The sequence below is a fragment of the Myotis brandtii genome, unplaced genomic scaffold, assembly GCF_000412655.1.
Source record: "Myotis brandtii unplaced genomic scaffold, ASM41265v1 scaffold535, whole genome shotgun sequence".
NCBI classification, from domain to species: domain Eukaryota; kingdom Metazoa; phylum Chordata; class Mammalia; order Chiroptera; family Vespertilionidae; genus Myotis; species Myotis brandtii.
In genome coordinates, this window is record NW_005369964.1 from 2,334,377 (window position 1) to 2,340,362 (window position 5,986).

At 53.8% G+C, this 5,986-nt stretch overlaps 1 protein-coding gene across 1 annotated transcript in view; it reads left to right on the top strand.

The window, feature by feature from the left end:
• BEGAIN (brain-enriched guanylate kinase-associated) overlaps positions 1-5,986 on the top strand; it is a 19,345-nt gene that overhangs the window by 1,238 nt on the left and 12,121 nt on the right. The gene's annotated exons all lie outside the window — the stretch shown is intronic.

Genomic DNA, 5,986 nt, shown 5'->3' on the forward strand with positions numbered 1-5,986 from the left:
CCCCAGCCCTGCTCCTGCCAGGGTCCAGTTAAATACTATCTGAATGAGCAAAAGGGCTGTGCCATTGGGACCCTGGGCAACTCCCTGTGTGGGCAGATATACAGCGGCGCTCTCCTGCCCCAGCCCCTCAGCCCAGATCCCCCACTGCCGCTCCCCACCCCATACTGGAGTCCCCCTTCTGAGCCCCAAACAAGCTGCCACCTCACGCAGCTCTCTCCGCCTTTGCTCCTGCCATTCCCTCTGCCCAGAATGACCTCCTACCTGCCTTCTCGTCCATGGGACAAACTATTTGTCCTCCCTCTCACCTTTTCTCTGTGACTTTTGTGATCCCCTGGCCCCTCACCCCCAGGTGGGCTCATTCCCTCTCTGTGTACCAAGTTCCCCCTTGAGACACAGCAAGACCCAGGTCAGCCTTTCACAGCAGGGACACAGTCTCATCCACAAATCCTCCCAGGGGTCCCAGGCTGGGGACACTGGCCCGGTGAATCAAGGTGGGCTTCCTGGCAGCCAGGACACTTGAGCCCAGAATTGAAGGAAGAATAGGAGTTTGCAAGGACAGACAGGATGGGCCTTCCAAGAGGTGCAAAGACCTGGGGCCCTGAGGAAGCAGGATGTGTTCGGGGAGACAGGTGAGGGCGGGGAGTGGCGGTCCCCGGGGCTCCCCGTGCCACCTGGAGTGTCCTCTGCCCGCCCCATTGCAATCACGGGCTGGGTCTGACTCTTTAATTTCTCCAGCCCCAGCACCTTGCAAGGGCTAGCACACAGTAGGGCTCCTCCAGGTCTGGCCACCTGTGCTCTAGCGCAGCGGTCGCCAACCTTTTCGCGCCTCACGGACCCGCGAGAGTGGTCCGCGGGCGACGGCTGCTCTAGCCTCTTGCGCGCTCCCTGCCCCTCCCTCCCTCCCTCAGCTACCCTCCCTCCGGCTGCTGGGAACACTCCTCCAGCGCCACGCCTGTATTTGCAGATACTAGCAAGTCCCAGCCGCCAGCTGCGCCTCTAATCCCCAAGTTAATCCCCTCCTCTGCCTTCCTCTGCACCGGGTCCCTCTGCCCTCACCCCCCGCCGTGGCCACTCTGTCTGCTCCGTGCCCTAAGGGCACGCTCCTTCCTCTGTGTAGGCTTCAGTCCCCTCCTCTGTCATGGAGGAAAGCCGGTCAGTCGCCTCGCATGGCGCCTGGGACTCAGAAGGTGTTCGGAGACCCAGAACTATGCCCGGCATGAGTCCTCCCCTGCCCCCCCAAATAGAATTTTTCCGAAGTTGTGAACTGTAATAAGCATGCAGAAAAAGTCATCAAGACCTGTGAAGTTTAGGGTGATCACCACCCGGGTGAAGTTGAACGCTGCCAGCCCCCCAGACCCTGCCCTAATCACACCCGGTCCAGCTCCCCTGAGGTCTCAGGCGCCCTGACTCCCATGACATGCGGTCCTGTTTTCTTCCCGGTTCGGCCACCTAGGAGAGTCAACCTACCCCACAAAGTTTCCCTAGGCTGGACTGGAACCTCACGGATGTGGAGTCTTTCAACCAGGGCATTCAGGCACTTTTTCACCAAAATGTCTTGTTTGCAAGAGTCCTTGGTGCGGGGAGCCTTCTACTGATGGGAGTGGAGTTATTTCATTGTGTTTATTCATTGATGGATGTCTCTGTCCTGGGGGACGGCATGTGTGAATGGAGTTATTTCATTGTGTTTATTCATTGATGGATGTCTGGGCAGCTTCCAACCCCGCACCATTGAGAATGAAGCTCTCCGTCCAGGTGATCTGGGGAACACAGATCTGGGGTGTACCCCAGAGCAGACCTGTGGGGGCACAGGGCATCTTTAGAAGATAAGGCCACACTCTCCTGGGTGCTGCTGCCTGTCCCCCTCTCAGCAGTACTTGGAGTTCCTGGGTCTCCACAGCCTCCCAGCACTTGGCACTGCCAGGTGTGGGCTTGGACCCGCTTGTTGGCGGCGGCGGGAGATGCGCTTCCCTGGGTTGCTGCCTGTTTGGGTTTCCCCTTGGGTGGGGTCTGCAGTTGTTCCCATCAGGTTGTCCTGTTGTTCTGCAGGAGTTCTTCAGCGGGTCCTTGTCAATTACACGTCTGCCAAATGCACCTCCTGCTGTGTGCTTGCTTCTCACTCTTGAAATGGTCCTCTGATGAACAGAAGTTATTTTTACTTCTGTTGAATGTTTTAGGCGTTTACTTTTTTTCCCTCCTCGCCCAAGGATATGTTCATTGATTTTAGAGAAAGAGGAAAGGGTAGAGAGAGAAAAAAAACATCGATCCACTGCCTCCCGTATGCACCCAGACCCGGGATCAAACCCGCAACCTACGTATTGACATTGATCTTTTTGTGTATAGTTTGAGACTGGGCTCCTTTTTTTTTCTTTTTTCTTTTCTCCACCCTCTTTTTTTTCTTTCTTTTTCTTTTCTTTTTTCTTTCTTTCTTCTTTCTTTTCTTTCTTTTTTTTTTTGCACATGAACACTAAGTTCCTGCCCATACTCTTTGATTCATCTGACTGATATTTGTTGTGGTCCTGCCCAGGCCAGATGCTGTTCTCCTTGCTGGAGGTACTATGGGGAACGCCGGCTGATGTCCTAGAGATAGAGGCAGTCGGTTACCAGGTCATCTTACACTGAAAAACCACACTGACCTCATCTCCCAGACTTGTCCCTCTAGCCACCAGGCCTCCTTGCTGTCCCTCAAACACATCCACCCGACCGGCTCCTGCCCCAGGGCCTTGTCTGGCGCTGTTCCCTTCTGCCTGAAAGTTCTTCCCCACAGACTCACATGTCTCCTGCTCCTCTCTATTCACATCTTTCTCAGTGTCATGGAGGGAGCTCTCCGACCACTCACTCTGTTCACAACTGTAACCACCTCCCCCACCTCCTCCTTCCCTGCTTTGATTTTCCCTGACACACTGATCCCCAGTGGACGCATGAATTATTTACTTCTTTTTTTTTTCTTTTTCCCTCTTTTTTTTTTTTTTTTTCTTTTTACCAACCCTTGTGTTGAGGACTGACTTTCAATAGATCGCAGTGCGGGAGCTGCTCTGCCAGGTGCCAAGCCCCAACCCAGAAGCAGGTCATCTGCAAATGGCGAGGGGGCGGCCCCCTTTCCGGCCGCACCCCATTTATTTATCTTCTTTATTATCTGTCTCCCTCAGAACACCAGACCACGGATCGCCAGTGCTTAGAACTGGCCGATAGTAGGTGCTCGGGAATTCTTTTTTTTTTTTTTTTCCGTGAGGATTTTTTTTTTTTTAAGAAAAAAAATTTTTTGTTCTTTTTTTCTTCCCCATTAGCTCTGTTTCTGTGTTTTGTTTTGTTTTGTTTTGTGTGTGTGTGTGGTTTTGTATTTTTGTTTTTCATTTGATTCTTTTGTAGTAAATGCTTTTGAATGAAACTGAACTGTGGCAAATGGAGAGGAAGAAGGAGGTGGGATACAGCTTTTCCCCTCTCCTCATGATGCCCAAGAGGGATACTACCCACCCTGCCCCACACAAAGGGGAATGTGGGGAGCACTTGTGCCCCCGCCCCCTCCCTTGGCCCTTGGCCCTCAGTGAGTAGTGGGTTGTGTGTTTTTTTTAATCAACCACTGAGAGTCCCTGAGAGCTGGGAGAGCCTCCAGTGGAGGGATTTGGCTTCAACTCTCCACCTCTTATCTCCTCCACTCTATCCTCAGCAGGCCCAGTCCCTCCCTGTGTGGTCCTTCAAGGCTCTCTGCCCCATTTTTTTTTAAGTTTGTGGGTTGTTGTTGTTTTTTGTTTTGTGTTTTTGTTTTTTGTGGGGGTTTTTTTTGCAAGAGGAAGGGAGAGGAAGAGAGAAGCATCAATATGAGAGTGATACATTGATGGCTTGCCTCCTGTGTGCCCCCCCACCAGGAATTGAGCCTGCAACCTGGACATGTGCCCTCACCGGGAACCAAATTTGGTGCACAGGACGATGCCCAACCAACTGAGCCATACAAGCCAAGGCATTCTCTGCCCCATTTCTAAACGTGATCCTCATGGAAGAAGGTTTATGAACTAATTCTCACTAAGGTGTGAATGTCTGCCTTACTTTGATTCTTCCTTTGGGAGCCAAGGCATTCACAAAGGGACCCTAGCCATGGACTCTTCTCTCTTACCTTCTTCTGCCCTGCTCTTCAAAGTCTCCTGTCCCCACAGCCCACCTGAGTCCCCAGTTGTGGAAAGGCTCTCTGATGAAATCTGTGATTAAGAAAGCAGAGTCACCTGTGTTTGAATCCCGCTTCTGACACTTACAGGTGTGGCCTTGGACACATTTCTGAACCTCTCTGATCCTCAGTTTCTGCATCTGTAAAATGGGGATAGTAATAATCTCATCTACCTTAGAAAGTGTTTTGAGGATTAAATCATTAACATGGAGCTTGGTAGATGGTTAATGGTGTCTGGGCTAGTTCTGGCTGTGAACTGCCTGCCCCTCTCTCAAATGGCTGCGTTTTGCCCAGGCCCTTTTCCCCCAGCCACTGGGCAGGTGACATCGTTCCCCTGGCGAAGGAGAAGACCCAGTGGGGTGGGGTGGGGGACCGGCTGTCGAGGGGCCATCAAGGCACTGTTGTCAGGGCAACACCGGGTGTCTGTCTTGACGGAGCTGCTGCCACCCGAGACAGGAGGCTGGCGATGGGGCACGTTTGGGGGTACACAAGATGCTTGTTGGGTGGGTGCAGCAGAGCCTGGTGCCAGGTCTCCTGGGCTCCCCAGCCCTCGTGGCCAACAGCCTGGGGTACTCTGCTGGGCAGGGCTTGTGCCTCTGTGTCCTGTGCCCAGCCAGAGGGGTGAAGGCCCGGTGCTCAGTAAATGCTGCTTTTTTTTTCTTTTTCTTCTTCTTCTTCTTCTTTTTTTTTTTTGGTGTGAGGTGGTTTTTTTTGTTTTTTTTTACTTTTTAAATTTTTTGTCTTTTGTCTTTTTTCATTAGTCCTGTTTCTGTCTTTTTTGTTCATTTGATTTTTTCTTTTGTAGTAAATGCGTTTGAATGAGACTGAACTGTGGCACATGGTGAGGAAGAAGGAGGTGGGGTGCAGCTTTCCCCCCCTCCTGAGAGGAATCCTAATCCTGGCTCCTGTGCTCACTTGTCTCACTGTCGGGGGCCCTTGATAAAGCCCTTACCCCCCAGGCTGCTGCAGTGAGGACCCGGTGCTCTCTGGAGGCGAAGGGGAATGAGCTCAGGGGAAGCTAGCAAGGGGGTCATCGTGGTCACAAGTGCCCCTTTGGCCTTTGATTACAGATGGGGAAACTGAGGCCCAGAAAAGCAGCCTCCTCAGGCCCCCGGCTGCTGCGGAGACCCAGCGCCATAGCTCCAGTCCTTTCCTTCCGGACTCCTTTCACCCTCGGGACTGTCTCCTGTGGGTGGGGGAGGGAGGCTGAGGCACCATGGGGAGGCCGGGGCGTGGAGGGAGCGCAGGGCGGGGGCCACCTACCCCACGCCCCGCAGTCCAGTGTCACCGCAGAGCCTCCCGCAGTCCTGATTTCCTTTATGATCCCCCGAATCCCTGAAAACACGCCCTCCCGCCGATCCAATTACCGAGTGCCGTGTCTGTTTGCAGTAGTGAGCCGGCTGGTGGGGAGGCCAAATTAGTGAAGCCAGCGTGGGTTCCTAGGTGGGCAGTAATGAACCGATCGGCAACGTGTTGAATGGCAGCCCCCGCTCCCCTGGGCTCCAGGGCAGGGCCGGCAGGTGCTGGGAGGTTAAGGTGGGAGCCCTGCAGGCAGCTCCTTAGGTTGTGGGGCTGACCCCATGGTCATTCCGTACGCCAGTCCTCCCCACAGACAGCCCCTGCCACTGGGGGTGGAGGGCAGGAATGGCCGGGGAGGGGTCCAGGGCCAGGTGTGCACCATCCTGCCTTCTAGCCCCCCACCCCCCAGGTCTAGACTATTTCAGGGAGTTCAGTCTTAATAGGAAGCGACTTCTTTGCGTCTGGCCAGGAAAACACACCAAGCCCTAAAGCCCCAGCAACAGGGACCACGGGGGCGAAGGCTTTGATGCA